Consider the following 25,688-nt stretch of genomic DNA (forward strand, 5'->3'; position numbering starts at 1 on the left):
TGCCCTCGTTTAGCTGCCAGAGGTATCTGGAACAGCACATCCAGGTGCTTTCCATCAAGTTGTCATTCCCTCCTTGCTCAACCACCTTTGCTGTTCCCTGACCCAGTCCTCTGCTCCAGGCAGTACTTTGTGCTGTTTCTTTTTTGACCCTCTTGGTCTCTCATCAAGGTGTAAGTAGCCTTCCCCATGACATGTGAATCTGCTCTGCTATTCTCCTGCAGAGCTAAAAATCTTCTGCAGCAAAGCAGCTGCTCTGTAGAATTTATCTGACTAAAAGATGAGAGTTCCTGAAATGCATCGAAGGGCTAGATCCTCCCAGCTGGTGTAAATCCTCATTTACAACATAGATCACAGCTATAGCCAACATGTAAATCACAACGCTCCCTCCTGACTTGAAAATCTATGGATCTATGAAAATTGGCATAATTGCATTGATTTCAGGAGGGCTCCTGTGATTTACACCGGCTGGGGACACGGCCTGGCGTACGCCCATCCTGTTAGAACAAATTAGGATTGTCTCTGTGGCGCAGCAGTTCAGCATCCAGGCAGGCTGGGTCAGCCACAGCCGCCAGCTCCTCCCAGAGCCCACAGGGGAGCAGGGCTCTGCTCTCCCTGAGCTCTGAACGTGTGGCTTTGCTCCCTGTTAGGTTGTGTTTGAAAAATATTACTGCTCAGTGAGGGGGTACAGTGTAGAAATGTACTGGACTTGGACCAAAACCTCTGAAGCCCTCAGTGCCAAGTTCCTTGGCATAGCAAAGGATGCAGGCAAAGTAGCATCAAATCAGGTTAACAGCCATTGAGATTTTCCCTTGTGCAATGAAGGGATCTTGCTCTCTGCCTGATGCAAAATAAGAAAAAAGTGAATAAATAGCAAATGGGAAATACAGAGAAGAATTTCAAACAGGTCACTTTGTTTTCCATGCAAGTTTCCTTTTAATTTGGTTTACATGGGATTATTTTACAGTAGAATGGCAATTCACCTTAAAGTCTCTGGAAGAAGAATCAAAGTCATTAGTTTTAAAATGCATTTATTCAAGCCTTAGTTCATAGTGAAAGTCCTACTTAAGGCTGCACTTCCATTTGACTTACAATAGTTTGTTTCCCATCGCTTACAATTTCCTGAAAAAAATTACTCCTCTGGATTTAATTTTCAGTGCCTGGCCTTTGCTGAGTAGCAAAGTTTGTTGGTTTGGAGAGAAACCTATCGATCAGTTTTCTAAGAAATTTAGAAAACCAACTTTTTATTATCACATTACATTCAGATTCTTTTGCATAGGATTTAGTCCCAACAAAACCTGCAAGTTAAAAATATGTAGTTTGCCTAATTCTCACCCAGGAATGGAGTCAAGGTCAATTGACTTTGGACATGTTCAGTGAACAGTTTCAGCTGTGCTTAGAGTCATGAGCATGCAGGTCACAACAAATAAATATTGACGGATCTGTGAAAGCCCAGAATGTGGCCAAATTCTTCTTTTAACTACACAGCTGTATCTCCCTGGGGATATTTATGTTGCTTTTGCATATTTTCATAATCCAGGCTTAGGAGGACTTTCGGGTTTGGATTTTGTTTTAAACGATCTGGTTATGGTGCTGTGATGGATGTTTAATTTCCCTAAGGACCTGGGTAAATAATAGATCTCATTTTGGTGGTCAGCCTGAAACTTGTAGCTTCTACAGAGTAAACAGTGGAACCAGGGTGTTTTGCAACACCAATTTCCAGTCCAAAGCGCTGAGATGGTATCAGGGACAGGAGCCTGACACTAGTTTCAGCCACTAGCAAGGAAAAGAGGTGGATGCACAGCACACAGGGTGTGCACCCTCCCCTTCACTGCTCTTTGGTGGGGAGGGGATGTTTGGCAATCCCCCTCCTTGGTCCTGGGGCTGTACCGTGTCCATCAGTGAGTTTCTCCTGCTGGGCTGCCTCACATTGCAGCCACTGCGACAGAAGACAGGCCTGTGCTCTAAACTGTCCTGCAAAAAATGGACTTGCTTACACAAGTCACCCTGTATTATTTTGAAAGGAAAGTCAGCCTGGACACATTTAGTATGAAAGCTGCCACTGATTGCAGGTTTTATTGGCACTCGCCAGAGCTGGCTTCCACACAAGTTTCGGTGAGAGAGGTGTGGCCCTGAAAACATCCATCCCACTCATGCCAGACCTGTTCTGGCTTGCTTGCTTGAGGAAAAGAGCTCAAACACCCTTTGTGGGAAGGATCTCCTGACACAGCTACAAAGGGGAAACAGGGTGCCCACTGAGGCACAAGCACATTCTTCTGTCCTCCTGTCAACCTAGTGCTGCTGTGCTCCCTCCCCACCTCTTGCCAGGGAATCCCTTTTCCTCTGGCAAATGCCCCTCTGATGGTGCAACCCTGTGTAACATCCCTGTGTTGTCAGAAAACCTGGGTTTGGTGGGTTTTTTATGGCTGGCTTGTCTGGGAGGGTGGTAACTCAAATTATCTCCACGTGCATGAGCAAGAAGAGCACCTGGCATTTGCCACTGCCTAGAGCAGCCCTGTGGCTTGATTCCTACCCTCCCTGGCACCTGGGACCCACCTAACAGGCAAGCAGGGCAGGTCCCTGGCCACCTCGAGTTTCCCTGCCAGCTGGCAGGAAGGTGGGCTGGTGCCTGACACGGAGGCAGGTTGTTCTGCTTAGTGTTTTTATTGCAGTGTGAAACGAAGAAAAATATAGAAGCTGGCTGAGACTGTGTTGTGAGGAAATCCTCTGATCTTGCTAGCTCTGCTCAGTGTTTAGCCTTTTATCAGGACATGAGCTCATTGCTGTTTCAGGCTAAAGACAGAGCTTTGTATGGATTCTCTGCTTTCACTCTTGAAATTCTCTGTTTGACTTGCAGCTTGTGTCAGAAAGGGCCTGATCACAAAGAAAAAAAAAAAAAAAAGTTAATGCTTTTACCAGGAAAGTTAGCAGGCACTTACACGTCACTCTTCCAAGGGATACAGGTGTGTAAGTAGAGAAAAGTCACACATCTCTCTTTGAATCGGGTTCTCAGAGCATCCATGGAGATACTAATTATCTTCTGCTGAATATCCCCAATTTCTTTTATGTCACTGAGAGCTGTAGTTGCTTGGCAATACCCTGTAACATCCAAGTGCCTTGGAGGGCTGGATGTAAACTGCAACATCGGTGCATTATAAATGGAGGCAGGTGTATTTCAAGATTTTTACAGAGGAAAAGGTGCAAAGAAAAGTTTAAACAGACAGCTGAAACAAGTTCTTTTTATTCACATGATATTTTATTCCTTGTGATAACCAACTTCTCCTTTTATTAAATAAACTCCAACAAAACCTTCCCCAGCTTTTTTTCCTGATGTTTTTTCCATTGCTGATCTTTGTGTCACACTCATGATTCTGTTGCTGCAGAAAATTACTCCAGGGGATGTCTGACTGGGATATCCAGAGCCTTGTCAGAATATGAAGGGTCTGGCCAGGGGTATCAGCCTTGGTGCTGTCTGGGTCACTTTGTGGGGTGTCACAAGGCTCCTGATGTGTCAGCATGGGCTCACACGCTCTGTGAAATGACAGTGGGTTGTGCGAGCTGACAGGCAGCTTACCAGCAGGACAGCCAGTTCAAGTAGTGGCAATGTCTCTTTGTCCTAGACAAACTTGTTAAGAGCTCATTTAAAAGAGTCCAGAAGATTTGAGAATAGTTTCAGCCTCAGCTTCCAGCTCTGGCAGCTCCAGCATGGTGTCTGCTCTGCTGCAGAAGCAGCACCCACCCTGCTCTGCGCCTTTTCCCTCAATATAATCATCGCCTGAGAAGCACAATTGCCTTCAGCTGGTACTGAGCACAGTACCAGGTGCTCAGAAGGCTTCTGTAGCAGAAAGTTCAGACTCTGCTGGTCACAGGAACATTTGGAGCATTTAAGCTACAATTTATGGCAGGAATCCAGGCCCGGCAGCGGGCGGCCGCACGCGTTAGCGCCGGCCTCAGCGTGGGAGCTCTCTATTGCAGAAGCAAGAGAAAACTTCTGAAAAAGCTGGCAGAGTGGTGGCTTTGTTTTGTTTTCTGTTCTGTTTGGTATTTCATCTAACTGTGGTTTTGTTAGCATCAGAGACTTTGTCTTCATAATGCCTCTGAGCCCAGGACAGCGGGTGAAGGCTGTGCCTGCACTCTGGCTGGAGGTGCAAGCTGCAGGCAGCTCAGTTCCTTTCCCTTAGCAGAGAGGAGTGAGTTTTAATCAAGCACTGCTTTAATCAACACCTGCTTAACTCTAAGGCGAAACCTGTTTGTATTATAAACTAATTCAGCAATGACTGGTTCAAACTGTGCTTTTAATTTCATGGGTGTGTAAAATGGTTGTGCTGTGGACAGCTGGCTCACTATTTAAGAGGTTTGTTGTTTTGTTTTTTTTTTGCTCAGGTTGCAGTTCTTCATAGTCTGGAGTAACAGCTTTCCAGAATATATCTGATGAAATTATCTCAGTCTGTTTCCTAGGGGAACTGGGTTTTAAAACTGAATTTTTCTTATTGTTTTTACCAGAATAAGTGGTGCCTGTATTAGAAGAATAATCTGCCGTATTCCAGTCCATTCCAGGTGGGAAAAGGAGCCTGATGCTGCCTCTACCTGTGACCTGAAAATTCACCATCATGTGCATGTTCCATGGCTGGATGAAGAACAGCTTGGCACAGGTGAAGCAAGGGAAGGACACACTATTGCATTCTGAATCAAGAAAAGCATAACATACAGGAGGATGTGGGATGGTTTGTTTTTTTTTTCCTGTCATCTCTTTGAACATCACAGTCAGCGCTCACTTCCCTGCATTCCCGTTCTTTTCCTTAATATCAGAGTGGCCCTCAATAAGCCATTGTGCTCTGTGCCTCTGGGTGGTGTTTGGTACAAGCTGAAGAAAATTAAACTTTTGTGGCAGCATAATTCAATGTCTGTGCATGGATACCATTCCCTGCAGTGCGGCCACTCTGTCATTCTGGCCATTTCTTCTTGCAGTGACCTCAAGCATGAGTGCTGTTGTAACAAGAAGGTAATTTAGACATTCAGAGAAATTTAGGAGAGGCATGCCAGGGGACTGGGGAGTCTAGGCTGAGACTTTGTAGCCATCAATTAAAGATCACAAGGTTGTTGTATTTTTCTAGTTATAACTAATTACTTGCTTAATTTCTACCTTCTAATTCATGTCCTTTTGTGTTTTAGGTGTACGTCATATACATGTCTAATGCAATTTACTGCAATGTATTTATCACATTATGGAAGAGTGTTATCTTCATCAATTACAGGCAGAAGAGGCTCCTAGAATTAATAAGGGGATAAAAGCTAAATTTGTATTTCAGTGGACTCTTGAAGGCTTATCTCCATGGGAAAGCTGTATGTAAATCTGCAGTGTTTCATCTGGCTTATGTTAAGTCCTAAGTTTGGATTTCAATTCTATGGTAAGTGTAAAGTATCTCTCCACAATAAAAGGAGAGTAAACTGCCTTGGAGTTAGTGAAGATGTGCAAGATGAGTCACAAACTAGCTAAAATTCTCTGTGTTCTACTCCATCTTGCCTTGAAGCAACCTGTGCATCCTTTTCAACTGATACTTTTCTTTATAATCCAACTATTGGTTAAATTAGGGTGGCTGTAGTGCTAAGAAATAGGTGGTATAGTGGAAAAAACATTGTTGTGCTGCCTTATGTTGTATGCCTCTGTAAACCTTCTCAGAGCTTATCCTTCCTATTCCTGACAAGTGTCCTGTCTAGCCAGAATAAACACTGATTACAAAATTCTCAAGCACTACTGAAGCCCCCATGTCAGGTGTGTACCTGGCTGGGATGTCTGAGCCAGCCTCTTGATCCTTGTTGCTGTTAACACTGCCTGCTCTGAAGTGACCATTCCACTCTTCTGCTTCTCCTGGCACATTTCCAGAAAGGAGAACACAAAGCTCTGCTTTTCCCAGGAATCATGGTCACCTCTATTTCTTAGGCCAGAGTTTTGCCAGTGGCATAAGCTCATGCTTTCTCAGAATCTCTCTTCAAGGTTCTCATCAGGAGTATTAGAAGCCAATTTATCCTTTATTTTAGTGGCATAACAAATAGCCTAAAGCAGAAAAAGCAGTGAGTTGCCAGTCCTCTTTACTGCCACACTTTAGCATTCCCAACTGCTCTTTGGGTTAAGGTCAGTTTACAGAAGCTGAAGGCACAGCTTTATACCCCAAAGATAATCGTGGTTAAATTATTTTTCCAAAATACCCCTTTTTATCATTCCATTTTTCCAGAATAGCTCTGAGAGCTTTCATTTTTACACACTGTCATGACTGAAACATAAGAACTTTTCATGGACATAAATTTTCACAAGGAAAGATGCAATGTAATTCTACTGAACCTGGTTCTATACCTCTCATGCATATGCAATTATTTTTACCTTTTTCATGTTGGCTGGGAGAGACCCTTGGCTTGGAGTAATAGAGAGTTAAAGTCACTCAGTGCTGGTCTGAATGACTATGTAAATTGCAAGAGGCAGAGAATCTGATACTGTGCCTATAAATTTTATTAAACCAGCTGCTTGTCAAAATTCATTTTTGCTTTATTTAATCATTAGCTATTACTGGAAGAAAATTGTACATTCTGCTGTTAGTTCTTCTGTTATAAATCTGGAAAAAGAGCCTAATTCTTACCTTCTTCTGTCTGGTGTCTGGAAATCAATTCCAGTGAAATTTACTTTAGATTTAATCTACCATATTCATAGCATAACCTGGTCTTTGTGGTTCTTAAAACAGATGCATGGAAATGCCTGTAGTTGTAAAAAATGATCCGAGCCAGCTGATTTCATGCCACAGCTTTTACTTCTGTGTGATGGACTGTATCCTGCCACAGCCTTTGAGCATCAGGTACACAACTGGCTGGCCATTGAGCTGACTGTGGCTAAAAAATAGATACTGGCACATATTTAGTCAGGCATGAGGTTTACAGGGAGAGTCAAAATTGCCAGTTGTTGCAATAGTGCCTGAAGCAAAGGTGTGACCTACCCTTCAAACAGTGATCAGCTCCCACCACAATGTCCTGGAGAAGCTCCTCGTGTGCTGTGCAATCCCTTCTGCACACTTTTACTGCAAATTTATCCTGGGAACGGAGTGGGTAGGTGGGGTGATGTGCCCTGGTCAATTTATCCTCCATGGGGCTGAGACCATTGCAAAACAGCAGAAGAGGTGCTTGAGATGAAACACGAGAGCCCAGGTCAGCAGTGGCAAGCAGAGGGAGCAGGAGCCAGGCTGATGGTGTGTGAAGAGGCCTGGAGCTCGGTTCTTCACAAGAAGGGACTCTGTGTACCAAGGGAGAGGCTCAGGTGATCGACAGCCTTAGAACAGACCCACACTGTGCATGCATGGGGCCATGCCAGCCCCTTTAAGCCAAGGAATGTAATCCTGCCGTGCTCAACAGGGATTTTATCCAAACTGATGCCATTTGGCTCCTTCTTTGCAGTTTCCGTGCACAGAGTGTTCAGAGAAGGACATCTAGCTAAAGGGTGTTAGCTCTCCAATTACCCTTGCCTGGTGTAATGGCTCCCAGAGGCTCATTCTTCGCTGCTATAAATTAGAATAACCCTTAAAGTTGGCTAATTTGTCCATGCCCTTTACCAGGGATGAGAGTAATACGCAGGAGATGTAGAGCAGCCTTCTCCCCTCATAGCCTCGGGGCTCTCTCATCCACCTCAGCCCAGCCAGCAGTGGGGATCAGCTGTAATCCTCACTTCCTGCTGACAGCAAGGAAAAGCTGGGCAGGATGTCACACGGGCCAAGATAAATCCCTTCAGAAACACAGCACTATTCTCACATTGTGCTCTCAGCCAGCACACACCCTGAGAAGGCAAAGGAAGCTTTTCCAGTCCTCTGGCTGCAGCAGCATTGGGCTTCTGTAGCCTAACAGGTGCTTGCATAAGCATCAGTCGTGGGTTATCCTTTGTCTCAGCTTGGGAAAAAGAAATACTTTCTTTTTCAGGTTACCTATGGAATTTCAGCTGCTCAAAAGCTGCATTTTCAGCATGGAGAAAAGCTGTTAGGTGCTTTTCTGCATGGTGATCTGCATGTGCGTAATTTAAAGAAAAGGGGAAAGATCTTGTGGGAGGAAACCTTCACTTGAAAGGAACTGCTTTGTTCTGCTTTAATCTGTGTTGGTTGATTGACCCTTTCTGATGACAAAGCTGGTGCGCTGCTGCTCTGAGGCCAGGCAGCAGAGGTCATTTCCATCCTGGAATGATAAAGTGCCAGGGGTACATTTGTATGGTGTTACCCCAGTTCTTTCAGTGTAAAAGGGGTTCCAGAGGGGTCCCTGTAGCCCCAGCAGTGTGTGAGGGAAGTTTGCACACTCATTTGGATGCTGCAAAGCTGTGAACAGGGCTGTCTCTCTCAGGTTTCATGGGTGTGTTAAGCTGTGTGTAGGTGCACCTGCAGACCCCTGGCGTTCCCTGTCCAGTCCTTTGCACCCTTTGGCAACCAGGGGAAGAGACCCCTTAAAGACCTTGGGAGTGTGGGGGGACCTTCTGCTGGTTTTCAACCCCATCAGTTCCCTGATCCACTTTCCATACAGAGGTGCAAACATTTGTCCCAGCAGATGGGTGGTGTGAGGGAGGAAACAGTGGTGAAGGGAGAAGAGACCAAATCTGCTCATCCAGTACTGCCACCAAATAAACACACCTTGAACTGCAGCTGCTGGGAGCTCATCTGTCACTGCTGCCTTTTCACAGGGTGATGGGGAGCAGGAGCTGAGCCCAGGAACTCCGCTTTGAGAAGCAAATTTATTTCAGTTAAGTCTAAAATAAGCCAGATATTCTTTTGTTTAAGTTTATCCAGCCAGGTCTCTGGCAGTTTCCCCATTTCCCTTTGAATTACTTCCTCTGAGTTCACTGCAGCGCCTTGAGTTCACTCTGGAGCATAATTGAGTTCTGGCTGCTCATTTCCTTCTGGTTTTGTGATGAAAACAAATCTGTGATGTGGGGATACCTCTTGGCTTAGCCAGAGGGTAAGTGGAGGCACCTAAGTGCCCCCAAATTCTTGCAGAGTCACTGTCCATGTGAAAGGGCCAGTGTGACCACAGGCTGGAAGAGTGTGTGAAGCAGGAGGAGACTGACCCCTCTTTCACTGATGTGTTTATCAAGAGATTTCTGTGGTGGTTTTACCATGGTATAAACCAAGCAAACACAGAGAGGAGCCAAGCCAAAGTTAAATCGAGCCTGGTTTTTCATGCATGCACCTTATCTGGCTGCTCCCACCCCTTGTGCAATACATAATAAATGTCAGTGAGTTATTTCTTATGGGCATTGCTGCGAAATACCAATCCTAGCTGCACCCTGGTCAGACCCCAACTTCCTTCTCTCCCCTCCCACTATTCATGCACACATTTAACAAGCTGCAGGTGCTGCAGACAGTCAGGTATTAGGGGAACTGACTGACCAACACAAGGCTCATTGTTTTGGCTCTGAACTGTACCCCTGAAAACAAACCTTTTTTTTTTTTTTTTAATTTTCTCTCAGTGTCCTTCTGTTTCTACATCAAAACAATATGGCAGCCCCAGCCCCCACACTGATTTCTCCAGAACTGGAGAGTATTCAGCTGCACTCAGACCTTACCTACAGTCCCAGGAAGGTCTAGTCAGGTTTTACAGTGGGAAAACAGTCTGCTCCTGTCTCTGAATGTGTGGAATTGAACAAGGGAATGTGATGAATGAGAATGTTTTTCTTTCTCAGCATATCTTCTAAATCCCACTGGCCAGTCTGTGTGACTGGCAAAACTCTCTGAGAATTCTGACTGTTGTAGCCCATCCCAACTCTTATCTCTCATTAAAGGATTAAAGAGCATTCCAGTATTTCTCCACTAAAAGTTTCCAAAAATCCTGTGAAGAAAACCTCTGCTTTTCTCACTCTCCCTGGCTGGGAACCAGTGGTGAAGCTGGAGCCCCTAACTCTGAGCAGGTTGGGCCAGTTCTTGTTACCATTCCTGCCTGGCCTGGGGCTGCCTCCACCTGCCCAGGGCATGACAGATTCCATCCAGCCCTGCCTTAGGCAGCCCCAGCCTGGATTCAGTGTGGTCCTGGTTCCTGGACAGTTCTGGAGGCACCAGAGCTGCTCTGCACAAGGGTCCAGCAAAGGTGAGACAGATCTCATGTACCTGGGCTGTTGTGCAGGGCATCACACCAGGAGACTCTTTAAATTTGAAGGGAAGGGCCATCAATGATCCCTCAACTCCTGCACCACCTGAGAATTCCAGATAGATTCTCAGATGGTGCAGATCACCAGGATGTTTTGGGAGTCAATTCCAGCCAAGAACCTGGCCCCATGTTCTTTACATGGAAGCAGCACTCAGAAACAACATAGGAAATGTATGTCCTCTCTTTAGATGTAATGAATGTTTGGCCCTGTTGTTTAATTCTTTTGCTCGGTGTCCTGCCAAGGAGTTCAGTGCTGGATAATACAAATGAGAGCCATCCCCACTCTGAAGGTCTGACAGCTCAAGAGACAGACACACTGCAGACTGGTTTTGCCAGGCAATAAATAGGTGAACATTGTTTCCTGTTTATCACTTTTACCAGTGAGGAAGAGCAGGACAGATTCAGAAATTACTAAGCCAACAACAACAACAAAACCTATCCAGTGAATAGTGAATTTAGGAGAATTTGAATGGGGAAGTAGCTAGAGAGCACTGCTTGGCCATGGAGAGGAAGAAAAAGTTCAGGGCAAAGTCTCCCCACAGGAGTAAATTGCTTTTAAATTCCCTCTGAAATAAATCAGAAATTCTTCTCCAAATAATCCCACTTAGTGCACATGTACTGTAAACTGACTAATTCATTACCTGTCTAACAAAACTGGTGTAGATGAACCACATTTTTTAATTTAACCAGAAAATTATTTGTCTGATTTATCTGACAGCAAAGGGTTACTGAAGAACTTAAGCACACTTGTTCAGAATTCAGGGACCATTGACCAAACCTTGCCTTGGGTCTCTGGCTGCATAAAGTCTGTATTTCCAGCCATGGCTCAGCTATACAGAAAATATTAGCTGCAAGGATAAGGAAAGTAGCAGCACCCTTCTTTTGGCTGCATAGCTTTATGCACCTGCACAGGCAAACAAGGTATTGCAGAATTCAAACACACTCATGTTTAATTCAAGGCTCTGATTATTTTAGTTATCAATTATTGCTCTGCAAAGTTTTCAGGCTGGTGTCCAAATTTGTAAAAACTTATTATGTAAACCTTGGCTGTTCCCTTGGCACAGAAGTGAAACAGCAGGGATTTACACCTGCCTGTCACAAGGCTCTGGAGGTGATGTGCTTTTTTGGCTGCATGCTTTTGCCAACTTGCCTGCATGGCTATTTACACAATATTTGCAACATACATTTTCTCAAAATGTTTATCTATTCATAGGTTTTCAGGGTTTACAAATAGGGAAGGTAAAGGAAGAAGGTAAATATTACATGGAATACTCTGTATTAAGGGTTAAACACATCCACAGACACAATCAACAATGTGATTACCATGAGATTGAAGACCAAGTGTTGTGGTGTTTCTAAAAGCCTTCAGGACCACCTGCACCTATAGCACAGTAATACTTTAATGCAGCTTTTTTATTTTAGAGCTCAAAATTCTCACATCGACATTTCCCAGGCTTGTGTTCTTTGTATGCCCTCAATCACACTGGCATTCATAGAAATTTTCTATGAATGCAGGGTCGGGCCCTGTTACAAGTTTCTGTTTTCTAAGTCTATTAGGGAAACACAAGAAGAAGCAGATATTACATGTGCAAATTTTTACTTTCATCTCCAGGTGGGTATGAATAGTGTGTCATTAGTTAATGATGACATAAGAGCTGGCATTCCTCATAAGCCCAGAGCTCCTTCAGGCTTGCTGGAAGGTTGCAATCCTATTAGTCAGATGCTGTAAAAGTTGGGTTTTTAATTACCTTGGAGTCAAGATAACTCTTCCCTTTCTAAGCTGCTCAGAATTACTCAGAAACACATGTTCAAGGGAAGGATTTGGCCTCCAAATTTTAAGTGCAATCATTTTTAAACACAGGGTGAAATACAAGCTTTTTTCCTATGGTACCCAACAAGCATCTTTTCTACTGACCTATCTCCTGCCTGTCATCATCTTTCATCATTCAGGGTTCATGTGACTTCCTTCACATCCCACCCTCAGCCTCACACCTTCCACCACTGACAGTCTGATCACCTGGAGCAGGGGACCTGAGATGTCAGGGGCCAGATCTGTGCCACAGTTTGATTGTGTCAAAGTCAAAAAAAACCTGGCTGTGAGAGGGGATCTCAGGACAGCAGGCTGGCAGGGAGCCGAGAGAAGCGTGTCAGGGGCTGTGTTTTGTAAACTAGCAGCAATCCTTTTGCCACTGTGGATTGCAAAAACAGCAGCACTGCCAACATTTATGTGCCTCTGGCAGCCTGACTAAGAATCTTTTAGTTACATCATAGGTATGTGCAATAGGGTTTGGAGTTTTGCTGGCTAGTGGGGTGATTTTTGGCCTCGTGAAATGTGGTTGGATGTGTAACCGAGCGTCGGAGTTGTATCTGGAGCTGAACCAAAAGCACAGGGAGACAGCCTCACACTGTGAGCAGTGCTTGGTATAGTAGTGGGGAAAGAGGGACTTGACTCCTCTTAAGTCATAAGCCTGACCAGTACAACTGTGTTGTTTTGCTCCAGGTGTTGCTCTGCTGGGAATAATTTTACCGTGTAGCAGAACTTTGCATAGCAAACCCCTTTTGCTCTGCTCCAGTTTGTAGCTCATGGACATTTTAGGAATCATAAGATTGCAGACCAGAGGATGGTTTTGGTTTTTGTTTTTTTTTTCCCTCCCTGTGGTCTGCATGTGCAACTTTGAGATTAAATGTGTACTGTTTTCCTAGTGAAGCTTGTCGTTTTTGGCTAAGGGCTAGTTGTCAATAGGAAGCTGATGTGAAAATTATCAAGGGTTTATTCTAATCTCTTACAAAGTCCTGCAAGCTTTCATCAGAAAAACCAAGAAATGCAAAACTAGAAAGGTCACTGGTTTTGTATCTGGAATATGGACAGACATAATCATTTAATTCTTCTATTGTTTGTAGTTTTATTGTTTTCCCAGCAATATAAGCAGTTTTACACCATTCTTCCCTACAAAGGTAAGGACTATTTTTTCTAGTATGATCAAGACCCCAAGTTGAAACTGTCCTTATGAAGAGTGATGGTACAGGTGGAAAAGATGAACACTGCTTGATTCAAATAAATATGTGGTCTTGGGAGATACAGGGTGCCATGGCAGTGAGGAAAATAGCTGTGTAAAACCCAGACACAGTTTTCTTCCTGCCCTGGGTCCTTCAGGCAGTGACTGAGAGCATCCCTAACCATTCTTCCCCAGCTTGTTGATTCCTCTCCTCCCTGAACAGGGGTCGGAGCAGCCTCAGTGGTTTGTAGCAGCTGCAGAGCTGCCCTGTGCTGTCCAGCAGAGACTTGTGGCTGCTCCATGAACAGACAAACCTTTCTTGCAGGGCAGAAGTTGCAGCCCTGAGAGCAGCTGCAGAAAGCCCGGGTGCTGTGCTGCTGCTGACCCATCCTGCTCCTAAGCCAGAACCCTGCACCAACTCTTTCATCTGTGAAAGAAGGTAAGAGGATTGCTGCACCTCAAAGACATGAAGTTTAGATAATTACAAGTGTGAGACACTGAAATATTACACCAGTAAAAATACCTCAGATGAAGAATTGTTGCTCTTTCGAGGCTAATGTGATTTTCTCCAAGTTGTGCTGTTCAGTGAATTCTAAAGGGCAGGTATATGGTTTTCTTAAACTCTGTGGAATGATGCTGGATTTCTGTTTGTTGGCTTTTATTTTCTGTGACAGTCCATATGGTTTTCCCTCAAGGGATTAAAGTACCTTTATAGACCTTGCTCACCACATCCTTCTTCTCCCCATTCCTTCTCTTTTGAACTTAGATATACACTTCATTCTGACAAGTAGCAGACAAAAAATCTATGTGATCTGTTACCAGTTTTTTGTAATTTAGAATGCAGGGTTACACTGGACTATTTTCTGTGGAGGAAAAAAAAAAAGGTGAATCATCCTGAGGTGGGAGCAATCCCTTCAAGATCTTGAGTCCTAAACTGACAAGTTACTGTGGGCAAGCTGAACCACTTCATTCCCAATCATAATTTATAACAAAGAAGGATATTTTCTTAGGTGAATGTTTCAGCTTCTTCTCATCTTTTGTGCCACTTTTCTGAAATATTTTTTGGGTACGAGTTGATGCTGCACATCAAATTTCTCTTTTGCATCCAATGAGGGCCCAGTCATTCTAACAAACTTCAAAAGGGATTTCATATTCTATGGAATACTTCACATTTCTTTTTATCAAAGTCTGATTTTTTTTCCCAGGGTTGTACAAGCTCACACTACCCACCGAGTCTGTCTGTCTGCATCACTTTCATGTGTTTGTGAATTGCTAATGAAGCTACGTGGGCCTCAAAGCTTGCAAAGGGTTCCCTTGGACTGGGTTTGTACAACCTGAATTAATTCTCCTCTAGAAAACCCAAAGTGCCTTACCCCTTTTGCCCAGTGCTTAAAAGAAAAGGATTCCCTTGGTTGTGAGGGTGAGCTCGTAGAAGCCCAGCAACAGCACTGTCAACCAAAGGTTATCATTTTGGCTTTGCAAATTATTGATAGGGGAACAGAAGATGCAAAATCCAGGGAGGTGTTCTCAGCTGAAAATCCTATTTATTCCTCTGCTGTTGCTGAGTAGCCTTGACCACTTCTGCTTATAATGTAACATCCCATAACTTCCATACCTGACTGCAAAATTGCTGAAAACCCCAAAGGTGCAACTTTACTTACAGACCACTATTTTTTTGTAACAGTGGTGCAGTGATGCATCTTTCCTTTCTGCTTTTCCAGCTTAGCTATAGATCCAGTAAACATATATTCCTCCCAAGGAGTGACAAGAGGTATCCTCTATTCTAAAGCTGTTAGTAGATATTCTTTCCTAGAGAAAAGCAGATAATTGTTCACTTATATCCTGAAATTAAAGGATAACAATATGTTAAAGAACATATTTTGTATGCTAGTAATACTTTTACCAAATACTATAATATTTTTTTCGTAATTTCTTCAATTTCTTTAATCTCAAGAATAGGCAGTGACAATGAACTCTCCATGCTGGTAATTTGTTGATGGGGGAAAGAGAAATTTGTCTGTATTATTTAAAATTCTGTAATGAAGACAGAAGGAAAGATTGAAACTATTATCAAAAGGCAATTAATTATTAATGCAGGTTTTATCAGAAATGCTCTTGAAGCCCTTTGTCCTCCGTGAAAACAAAAAGTGGAAGAACCCAAGAAGTTGACAGAAACTAAGAAGGTGTGGAGGGCTGATCCCAAAAAGGACCTATGCTTGTAATGTGGCTTATAACTGAAATAAAGGTGCCTGATGCAAATCTGCATTCCTGAAGGTGTCCACCTCATCCTGTGCTTCACAAACTTTTTACTTCAACATTCCCCATCTGTGCATCTGCTTATGCTCAGGAACACCTCAGTCCTGAGAAAGCTGAGCAGGGTGAGACCTGCCTCATCTTTAACTCAGGAGCTCTGCACTCAGGGCTCCTCTCCCCAGAGACATCCGTGCTGCTGAGGATTGGCGTGGCACTGCTGGAAGGTGGAATCCAGACACGTTTCTTTGGAGATTTGGCAGGGACAGATGCCTTCTGTGCAACAGCTAGCTGGTTCAATGTCCTACCCTTCCCTCTCAGCTCTCCACAGCGACTCAAATCCACCCCTTCCCCAGCCATCAAGTTAAAATCTGAATTGGGCACCTTAGCTCAGCCATCAGCTTCTGAGAACAAGCTCAGCTGTGCCCAAATTTGTGTCCCAAATTAGACCAGTCCCAGGATCCACACACACTGGATTCCCTTTGTGGCAATTTCTGTGGCAGCTGGTGCTGTCACTGTCCTTGGTCACTCACCACGTCCTTGCAGTCAAAACAGGACAAACCAGAGGAAATTCCAGTTCACTAAATGTCTTATGAATGTTTCAGCTTATCAAGCAAAGAATAAAGCAGTACAACATCAGAATTAGAATCATATATAGATAAATATGACCCCCATATGTATTTCTTTCCTTCTGCAGCTCTTTTCTTATGTTTTCCCGAAAGCAGAGTAACTCTTTAACTTGGGTGGCATGTGTTTGTTGCTATATGGTTATAGAAAAGGTGCCAGAGCCCTGTAATAAATTATTTCTCTGAAACATTAAATATCTGGGCAATTAACTGTCAAGGATTTTCCATGCACAGATGGGAGCTGCAGAACAGCAGATCTGTGGGGTCTGAATCTCATGCAGCACAAAAGGAGTCCTTTCATGTTACATGAAAACACCCTGCAGTGTTTGAAATTAATTCCTTTAGATCAGGGGGAATCAATTTTGGTCAAATTGCCTTCAATCAAATGACTAATGGTTTTGTTAAAAATCTCATTGTCAGTCTTGAAGAGAGATGTTGATCTGGATAAGCTATGCTGAGCTTCCCTTTGCTCCCTCACTGCTCATGGCTTGAGAAAACTCTTCAGAAAAATATCCCATGCAGCATATTATGATGTTATCACATGTTAGCACATCCCATCCAGAGCTATCCAATCTGATTTTAAATTGCATGTAAAATTTCAACTAAATATAATCCAGATTTCATATTGTTTTATTATTTTCTTCCTCTATCCCTATGTATACTCTATATATGTTCCCAGGGTACATTCAATAAGACCATATGATTCCTTCCTCTACCATGAATATTCATTATATTCAGGTTTTCATTTTGGGATCTGGGATGGGCAAAGCTAGTGAGGTTTCTTTCTTGTGAAATCTATTTGATCAGGGGAGTTGTGGTTTCTTAATTCTCTAAAATTCAACACTGAGGCAATTTCACTTCTCTTTATCTGATCAGATTTTGGTGTGGTGTTAGATTAAAAAGAAATGCCATTGTGGAGTGCAGCATCTGAGATTTAAAGAAAGAATTACTTCTGTTCAGTTGTAATGAACATTATTTGCCCTTTGTGTGCAGGTCTTCTATTAGATCCAGCAGCTTTTGCCTTAGATAATAAGGAAGGGATTATGTGAGAGATAAGTTGATTACTCAATAATTCCCCAGGAAAAAATTCTGGAGCAAATTCAGGTGATAAACACCATCTGTGTGGGGAAGAACCGTCTGTGAATGGATATGGTAAATCTCTTATATGTGTGTGTGCAATATGTTCTCCATATCCCAAGCTGAGGTAGCCAGCTCTGCTTCTTCAGTCAGAAACATCCCACCCCCAGCCCTCCCCACAGGAGCACAGCACTTGGCTCCATCATGGACATCCAGTGCTTTATTTCCACAGGAAAGCAGAGAAGAAGCAGTAACTTTGGAGTGTCTCTGAATGCTGTCTTTGCTGCTGCTGAGCCCCAGTCTTTTCTTGTTTACTTGTGCAGCTCACTTGAGGATTTCTTCCCCAGGTTTGCTTTGACTCATTCTCATGGTCTGCTTGCTTCTCTGCAGAGATTTTCAAATCTCTGTGTCCATATCACCATGAGTAAGGTTCTTTTGGAAGACTTTTTATATACTCTTTTTTGCTTCTTCACAATTTTTATAAATATACACATCCAGCGGAAAGCTGGTGCCAGGTTTTGGCTACACATCATTTCTTCACATGAGCTAAAAAACAGCCAGAAAATGCTCCAAACTGAGTTTATCTTCATGTCCAAGGTGGATTCACTCTTTCATTGCCAGGCTGTCATGTAGAAAATCTCCGCTGCTTTGTCCCTTGGAAAATCTGGTTATTAGTGGCCTTCAAATTCTGCCCATAATGGTTATGTGTCTTGGTTTGAAAAGACAGGAGTCTGTGAAGGAAGGCAAGAGCCTCCTGTGAAATGGAAAAGGTAAACCCCCTCCCTTCGAATTACCACAACTTCAAAATTAAAAGGCTTCATGCAATGCCCTGTTGAGTCCACAATCAACTTTATACTGCATGTGTGGTTGTAGTAAAACTGTTCACTGTTCTTTTAAATCAGCGTTTTCTGAAGTAAAATTTCTGTAGGAACTATAGAACGTTGGTACACGTCTCTTTGGGTGTTATTTTCAAATGTTGGAGAAGTTGATATTAAATTACCCTAAAGTCTGACTGTCTTCATTCCTTTGATTGAAGTTAATAATTTAGATAGTATTTCCAAAGGGCTGTGAAACTGATCCAAATTTGCTAGTAACAGAGTGAATAGAAAAGATTTGGAAACTAAAATGTCATTAGATTTTATTTTTTTTTTATCAATGTAGCAAACTTTTTTGGAACAGATGTATTTTGATTTACCTTATCAAATGTTTAAAAAGCATAGTGATAACAAGCTCATTGCATAGACATTTTCAAGATTTATAAGTTAGCTTAAAGCTTTCTGCATTATCTCCACACTTCACCAAGCTTTCTGCATCTGAACATTTCAGAGAGGCTTCAAATAACTTTCAGGGGGCTGACTCAAAATTCAGAGCATGCCATGAGGAAGGCAAGCTTTTTTTGCAACTTTGAAGTGACCAGGTAACCCAGTGACTTGCATTGCAGACACAGTCCATGACAGACTTGTCCTCATGTATCTCTGGAATTGCTCTTCCCAGCCATGCTCAAAGCTCTGCTCTTGCCTTCCCCCACACCCTTTTCCATACCTTTCACCAGGAGCTGCTTCTGTCTCCCTGATTCACACCACCCAATAAATGCTTCTCCAGCATGTTGGGAGTGATGGTTTCACCTGTCTAAGCTCACGCTCATGCTTCAGGACAGCAGGAATCCTAAAAGAGCCTTCTGTCAATGGGATAAGAATTTACTGGGCTCATCATTTGTCATGCCAACACCTCTTTCCCCTTTTCCCTGACTTCCTTAGTGTTTTGTACACTTCTACTTGAGCTGAAAGATTTCAAGGGAAGAAGGCAAGTTCTTATGGTGTGTTTACCTGGAGTCTGCCAGGTTGGGTCTGTGCCCTTCATGGTGTTTGTGATAAAGAGCGCCCAGGTGTTTGTATTTTAGGGAATGTAGTAGGCACAGGTGCTGTGCTCAATTCCCTCAAAACAGTGGACTGGAGAAGCAGGGGCTATTGGAATCCTTCCACCTTTTTCTCAACACCCATTTTAGCTCAGGTTGTAATAAATTAGCTAACCTGGGGGCAAGGAGCCACAGCCCCTGTCTGTAATATCCTTGGAAAAGGAGGGGCTTTTTTGTTTTGATTAATGTCCAAGGCAAATGAACATGACAAGGATTTTCTTTGGAATGGCCTAGGTTCTCCCAAGAAAAAAAAACAGGGTGTGTGATCATCCAGTCTAGAGGAAATAAAATTCTTCCTGAATAGATTAGGTTTAAATATGTATTTTCTTTCTCCTGTGCCTTGGTTTTAGGAAGATGTGAAAGAATGATTTGCACTGCACACAAATTCTCCTCTTTTTAACCTGAAAAGGTCTGGTCATGTAATGGTGAGAATAGAGAGAGCAATTTTCCTGGAGTAAGACATATTTCCTCCAGCTGGGTCCATGGTCATTTTGTTGCCTCCATCATCTGTGCCTGTCTGCTGACCCATCACACCGCTTGTGACAAACTGCTCTCTTCATTAATTTTCAATTAATGAAATTAATAGCACTGACATTGCTGCATGGTCAAGTACCACTGAAAAGTGAAGGCTGTGAGCCCTTTTAGTGCAACAGAAAGGGAGGAAATGGAGGTTTGGGTCCAACTACATAAAGAGTTGAGAAGATAACTAGAACCATACTATTCAGGCATGAAGGATATAGCATGTGAATTTTTCTGGGGATATGTACCAAGGAATCATAGAATCATGGAATCACAAAATCATAAAATGGCTTGGGTTGGAAGAGACTTTAAAGATTATCTAGTTCCAGCCCCATTCCCACCCTCCATGGGCAGGGATGCCACACACACATCAAGTTACTCAGATCCCCACCCAACCTGGCCTTCCCCCGGTGTATGGAGAAGGATGTTTGGGCAGATGCCACAAAAGCAGAGATCATCCCTAGTTTTGGGCCCAAGATGCTTTGAGGAAAGGTGGTGGGAGGTGTTGTTGCCCTCAGGATGCTCAGCAAGGGTCACTCAGGCTCTGGACTCAAGCAGTCACCACCTCTCTGGCTGGATGGGAAGGAAGACAACAATCTCATCTGGGTAAGATGAGATTCAAAAGGCAGTGGTTGAGAGCTGGAGCTTTTCATTGGTGTCTGAAAGCAATGCCTGAGAGATAAACCTGGACTGACTGCCAAACATGCTCAGAAAACCTGTTTAATGGTGCTAGCAAGAGACTTTAATCTCCTGTATTTGTCTGGCTACCAAACATGTAGCAGGCATTCCATTCTCACCTGTCATGTAGGATACAGGCTGTGACTGTACATCTGTTATGTGGCCAAATGTTCAGCCTTGTTCTAGAACTTGCACAAAGACTTTCCATCCTGACCTTGAACTTCTCGTGCCCCACTCTCTGCAGAAGTTGTTCTCTGCAGTATAACATAGAAGGAAACTGGTGGAGGCAGACTAGCTGAAGAAGTAATGTTGAGTTTGCAAAGAGGATTCCTGTCCTCTTTGTGGAGAATGGAGATCCCAGCTGTGGCTGGTGCTGTAGCTCGGGCCTTGACACCCCATTTGGATGGGCTGGCACCAGAGATGTTTCCCAGGAGAAGCCCTGAGCCCCTCTGTCCCTGGGCAGGGTGAGGATGCTTTGAGCAGCAGCTGCAGGTGAGCTGCCACCAGCCAGGTGTAAAGAAAGGGAAGGGGTCAGATGGCTCGTGCTGCTTAACCCAGGGCTCAAAACTGTGCTTCAATGGAAATTGCAGAGAAGTGATTCAGAAAAACTAAATGAAAAAATGGGAATTCGAAGGCACAGAATAACTACATCACCATCCTCCCTTTTCCCCATTCATCAGCCCTGCACACCCTCTTAAAGGGAGGGAGCCTGTGGACACCTTGGAGGGCATTTGCAAACACACACACATGCTCCCCTCCCCCACATTTCTTTTTATTGCCTCACTTCTACCTGTAATGAAAAAAAGTCCCTGCTGTGGTCAGACTTTGTGTTGTTTGATTTAAGCACAGATCACGGTGATGAGGGCTTAGCAAAGGCCTTTGTGTGTGTTTAACACTACAGCTGCCAAGGCGAAGAGAAAACCCAACAGGCTAAGCAAGATGCTCTAAATACTAATAAAGTCTGGAGGTGATTGGAAGGAGTGGGAATGGGAAAGCCCCCAATCCAGGTAATTAAGCTGTAAAGCCCACAGAGGAAGGGCTGTCACCAAGTCATCTGATGTGGGATGAAGACCAAAGCACAGTGTGATTCTTTGTCTCTTAATCCCCTCCTCCGCTTCCCAGCATGTTCTTATTTCCCTATAAAGTCTTTATATGAAAGGTGGAAAAAAATGATTTAAAAAAAAAATCCTGAAGGATAAATCTTGTAATTCAGAGCACTGAACAGCTGGTAGTTTAAAGCACAGAACAGCAGTTTAGTGATTAATTTACCTCTTTAAAATGCTGAACAATACAATGCAATAAAATATAAAATTTTATTTTGTATGGCCTCCTTCAAACCGACTGTATCCTAGAGCTCTTTCTAAAGTTAAAGTGCAGCTACAGAGTCAAATAATCGGTAATAGCAGAAGAGAGAGAAATGCATTAGTTTGAGGTGGACGTGGGCGAATTCATCCCCGGCGTGACCTCGCTGAGCTCCAGGAGACGGCAGCAGGAGCCGTTTTACCCACGGAAAGAAGGAGCCACGCTACCCTCGTTTGTCAAGCGCAGCACAAAGCAAAGATGAGAAAAGCCCTGCCTGGGGTGGGGGCTCAAGGGGTCTGCACGTTTTGGGAACACTTCACACCTAATGTTAGCGCTTCCTGGAGCAAAGCTCTGCCTGCCGGTGCTCTTCTTTCTTCCGCTGGGTAATAATCAGGGAGCTAGTTAGCAGGCAGATGCTAAACCTGCTCTTACTGCATTTAGCATTTCAGAATAATGAATAGATTTGCAAATGATGTTTCAAGGCTGCTTCTTTTTCAAACAATGGCATCGCTAATATTCCCGGATCCTTTGACTTTGCAATTGTCTTTCTCAGACAGTAAAACGTTGCAATTCGCTTTCTGAAAAGGCAGAAGGGAAATGGCATTTCTAAGTAATTCTAAGAAGTGCTTTTTATAGGGAAAAGTATACGCTGATATGCTACTCGCCTAAACTCACAGCTGAGTTGCGCCGTGCTGGTGGCACTGCTTTGGTTTCACACTGTGGAACCTGGGAGATTCCCTCCTCACTCCCACGGACTCATTTCTTCCCTGGTGGGCTTTTACCCCGGGGCTGACAAGCTCAGGCTGTGGTCCTGTGACCACGAAGCAAGGCTGCCGGCGTAAACACTCAGCCTGGAATTTGCTTGAATTCTTACGTATTCACCCTGAAAACTCTTGGCGAATCTTGCCGCGGGGATTTGAAGGTCACCTTCCCGAAAGCGAAGTGGGGGGCACCGCAGCCCGCAGCTGAAAAAGCACCTTGTGGTTTCTAAAACCAGAGCAGGGCTCGCCTCCCTCTTGCGCTCCCTCTCCGCTAACCCATTTTTAATGTGGATCTAATTCCGACTACATTGCAGCGCCGCGAAATCACATTAGGCAGCGCAAGGAGACTCGCCGCCCCTTCAAGCATGATAAACTCTTGATTGCTTCCCCGAAGCTCTAATGAGCCCGCGTGGGCTGGGCGTGATGGAGAGAGAGCTGCCGGGGCGGGCGGGGGGCAGCGGGGGCCGCTTCTCCTGCGGGGGAGCCGCAGGACCCAGACCCGCCGCCAGCCGGGCTCGCCTTCTTTCCCACTCATAGACCGAGACCCCTGAGAATTCCTAAAAGGCGGCGAGGGCGGGAGAACGCGGCATTCCCACACCGGGCAGCTGCCCTGCCTTCCCTGGCGGAGCGGCGCATCCCTATCCCCGCTCCCATCCCCGCTCCCCATCCCCGCTCCCCATCCCCGCTCCCCATCCCCGCTCCCCATCCCCGCTCCCCATCCCCGTTCCCATCCCCATTCCCCATCCCCGCTCCCCATCCCCGCTCCCCATCCCCGCTCCCCATCCCCGCTCCCCATCCCCGCTCCCCATCCCCGCTCCCCATCCCCTCTCCCCATCCCCATTCCCATCCCCGTTCCCATCCCCGCTCCCATCCCCGCTCCCCCCGGCGCTGGCGGAGCCGAAAGCGATGCTTTATCGCGCCTCTGCGAGAGCCAGACGGAAAGGTTGCGGCAAAAGGTGGGAGGTGTTAATGATGGGTTGGCACAAGGCAGTGCTTATCTCTTTAAGAAATGGAAATGAGGTCTAATTAGCATATACTGGTTGCAATTAGCATATAAGTCCCGTTCGGGGACTTGGAGGAAGGAAAAGGACTAGGCAGCAACTTAATGGGATTTTATTAGACGAAATTAGGCAGCACTGAACAGTCATAAAAATATCTAAATTATTAGTAGCTCTGGCAATTTATTGTGAGTGCTTCCCGGACATGCTAATGTCTATCGGGTTTGCGTCACGCGTGCTAATCACAAAAACAAACTGTGGGACAAGAGTAATCTATCTGCTGTACGTTGTTATGCTATTGTAGGCACAACGTGACAGCTTTATACGCATGTATATGTGCGTGTGTGGCGTGCTTCGAGGGGTGCGATTTCGCTAATGCCTGATGAGTTATGTCAGTGGCAAACTGGTCTCTACAGAAACAATCTCACCTATAACACAGGCGAGAGAAAGGGAGACTGAAGCAGGGCTTTTATTGAAGCAGAGGGAAATGCAAACCCCTGATAGTCATGGCAATCACATGCATTCGGAGGCCAGAAGAAAAACCCTTCTGTGTAAGATGATGATCTGTAGAGTTAAAAAATATATTTTTAAAAACTAGCCGCACTCAAATATATGTGTTTCAACACATCCATGCTTTCTTTAATCCCCACACAGGTTAGATGCTTTTTTTAATGAGCACCTTCTACAATATCCACTTAAAGTGAGGTCCAGTTATTGTCTCTCTCCAAATGTGATCAGCTGAAGGTGGATGCTCTGAAAGTGAGGTGATGAAGAATCAACATTTTAATTTACAATGAAAGGTCAGACACACGGACCCAAGATGGGGTCTGATTGAAAGTTTGCTGCTCAGACAGGAAAAAAAAAAAAATCCCCATTATAAGAAAAATTACAAGACTCTTCCTAAGCTCCTTGCTCAGTGTTTGAAGATATAAGTGGCTCCTGCAAGCCTTTTCTGTTGTACCGATGTGGCACTTCTGGGCTGGTCCTGCAGGGTCTTGGCTAACCAGCAGGTGTGGGTGCTCTGGCACTGGAAGTGGAATGACACCAAGGATTATCCTCTTTGTGCTTTTATGAAATGAAGTGGAATTATTCTGAACATTGCCAGGACCAGCATGAGCTCTTGACACTTGATGGTGGCTGTGTTTTCATTGTGAGAAGGAACAAAGGATAAGCAGGAGGAATGTTGTAATGCACCTTTTAAGGTCAGATTCCTTGTGTTAATTTATAAATGGTGCATTTTATCATATTATATATGTAAGTACCTCCATAAAATTGTCAGCTTTTTGTCAGGTTGGCAAAAGAATCATAGAGGCCAATTTAACAGAAGCTAGTAAGTTAAAAAACAAAACCAAAAGAAAACAACTACAACAAAATAATAATATAAGAGTAATCTTAAATGGTTGATAGAGCTCACCTGGCCTCCTATTTTGGAATAGGATTTGGAACAACTTCTGCATTTCATCTGTTTGATATGTTCAGAGCATGGTGAGTTGTCTCTGCAATGTTGACTGTGGTGCCTGATGAGGAGTCCAATTTACATATTCTCAATTTAATCTAAAGTAGGCGCTAATTGATTACTGCTGAATGTCAGCACGCTCTGATTATCTGCTCAAGATGCTCTGGAAAAGGAAAAAAAATTACAACCCCGAGCTGCAAGTGGGAAGAAGGCATTCAAATTTAGTCTGCCACATGTGCTGGTTTTGACTGGGGCAGAGTGAATTTTTTCCATAGTAGCTCCTATGGGTCTGTGTTTCTGTGTTTGGGATTTGAGTTGGATTAGTGTAGGGTAACACAGGGGTGGTTTCATCACTGCCAAGTCACACAGTCACAGCCTTTTCTGCTCCTCACCCCAGCCCACCAGAGGAGGCTGAGGGTGCACAAGGAGTTGGGAGGTGACACTCTCAGGACAGCTGGCCCCAGATGACCCGAGGGATGTTCCAGAGCTTATGGCATCATGACCTGCATGTAGAGCTGGGGGAAGAGGGAGGAGGCACATTCAGAGTGGTGGTGTTTGTCTCCCCAAGTCACCATCACACCATGGCTGCCCATGGGAAGCAGGGAATTAATTCCTTGTTTTGCTTTGCTGGCACTCATGGCTTTTGCTTTACCTGTTAAACTGTATTTATCCCAACCTATGCTTTTTTTCTGCGTTTTCTCATTTTTACACTTTCAATTCTCTCCCCCATCCCAGCATGAGGGAGTGAGCAACTGGCTGTGTGGTGCATAGTTGCCATCTGGAATTAAACCACCACTCCATGAAAGACTGTTTGCTCTTTTACCTGACATTATATAAAGGTTTTAATTATCCAGGCCTGAGGCTGTTGAGTGACTGCTGCTTTGCTGTGTCCTTCTAAAGCAAATGAGACAGATACTGAATCGTCCTTGCTTTCCAACTGATTTTTCTTGAATAA

The 25,688-nt window shown here is 44.2% G+C and overlaps 1 protein-coding gene across 1 annotated transcript in view; it reads left to right on the forward strand.

Moving 5' to 3' along the window:
• Nucleotides 1–13,704, forward strand: part of TSPAN7 (tetraspanin 7) — a 250,411-nt gene extending 236,707 nt beyond the window's left edge. The window contains exon 8 of the mRNA XM_072935059.1: nucleotides 13,695–13,704. The gene's annotated coding sequence lies outside the window, so the exon portion shown is untranslated. The remainder of the gene's footprint in view (nucleotides 1–13,694) is intronic.
• The last annotated feature ends 11,984 nt before the right edge of the window (nucleotides 13,705–25,688 follow it).

Source organism: Taeniopygia guttata, chromosome 1 (genome assembly GCF_048771995.1).
Source record: "Taeniopygia guttata chromosome 1, bTaeGut7.mat, whole genome shotgun sequence".
Lineage (NCBI taxonomy): Eukaryota > Metazoa > Chordata > Aves > Passeriformes > Estrildidae > Taeniopygia > Taeniopygia guttata.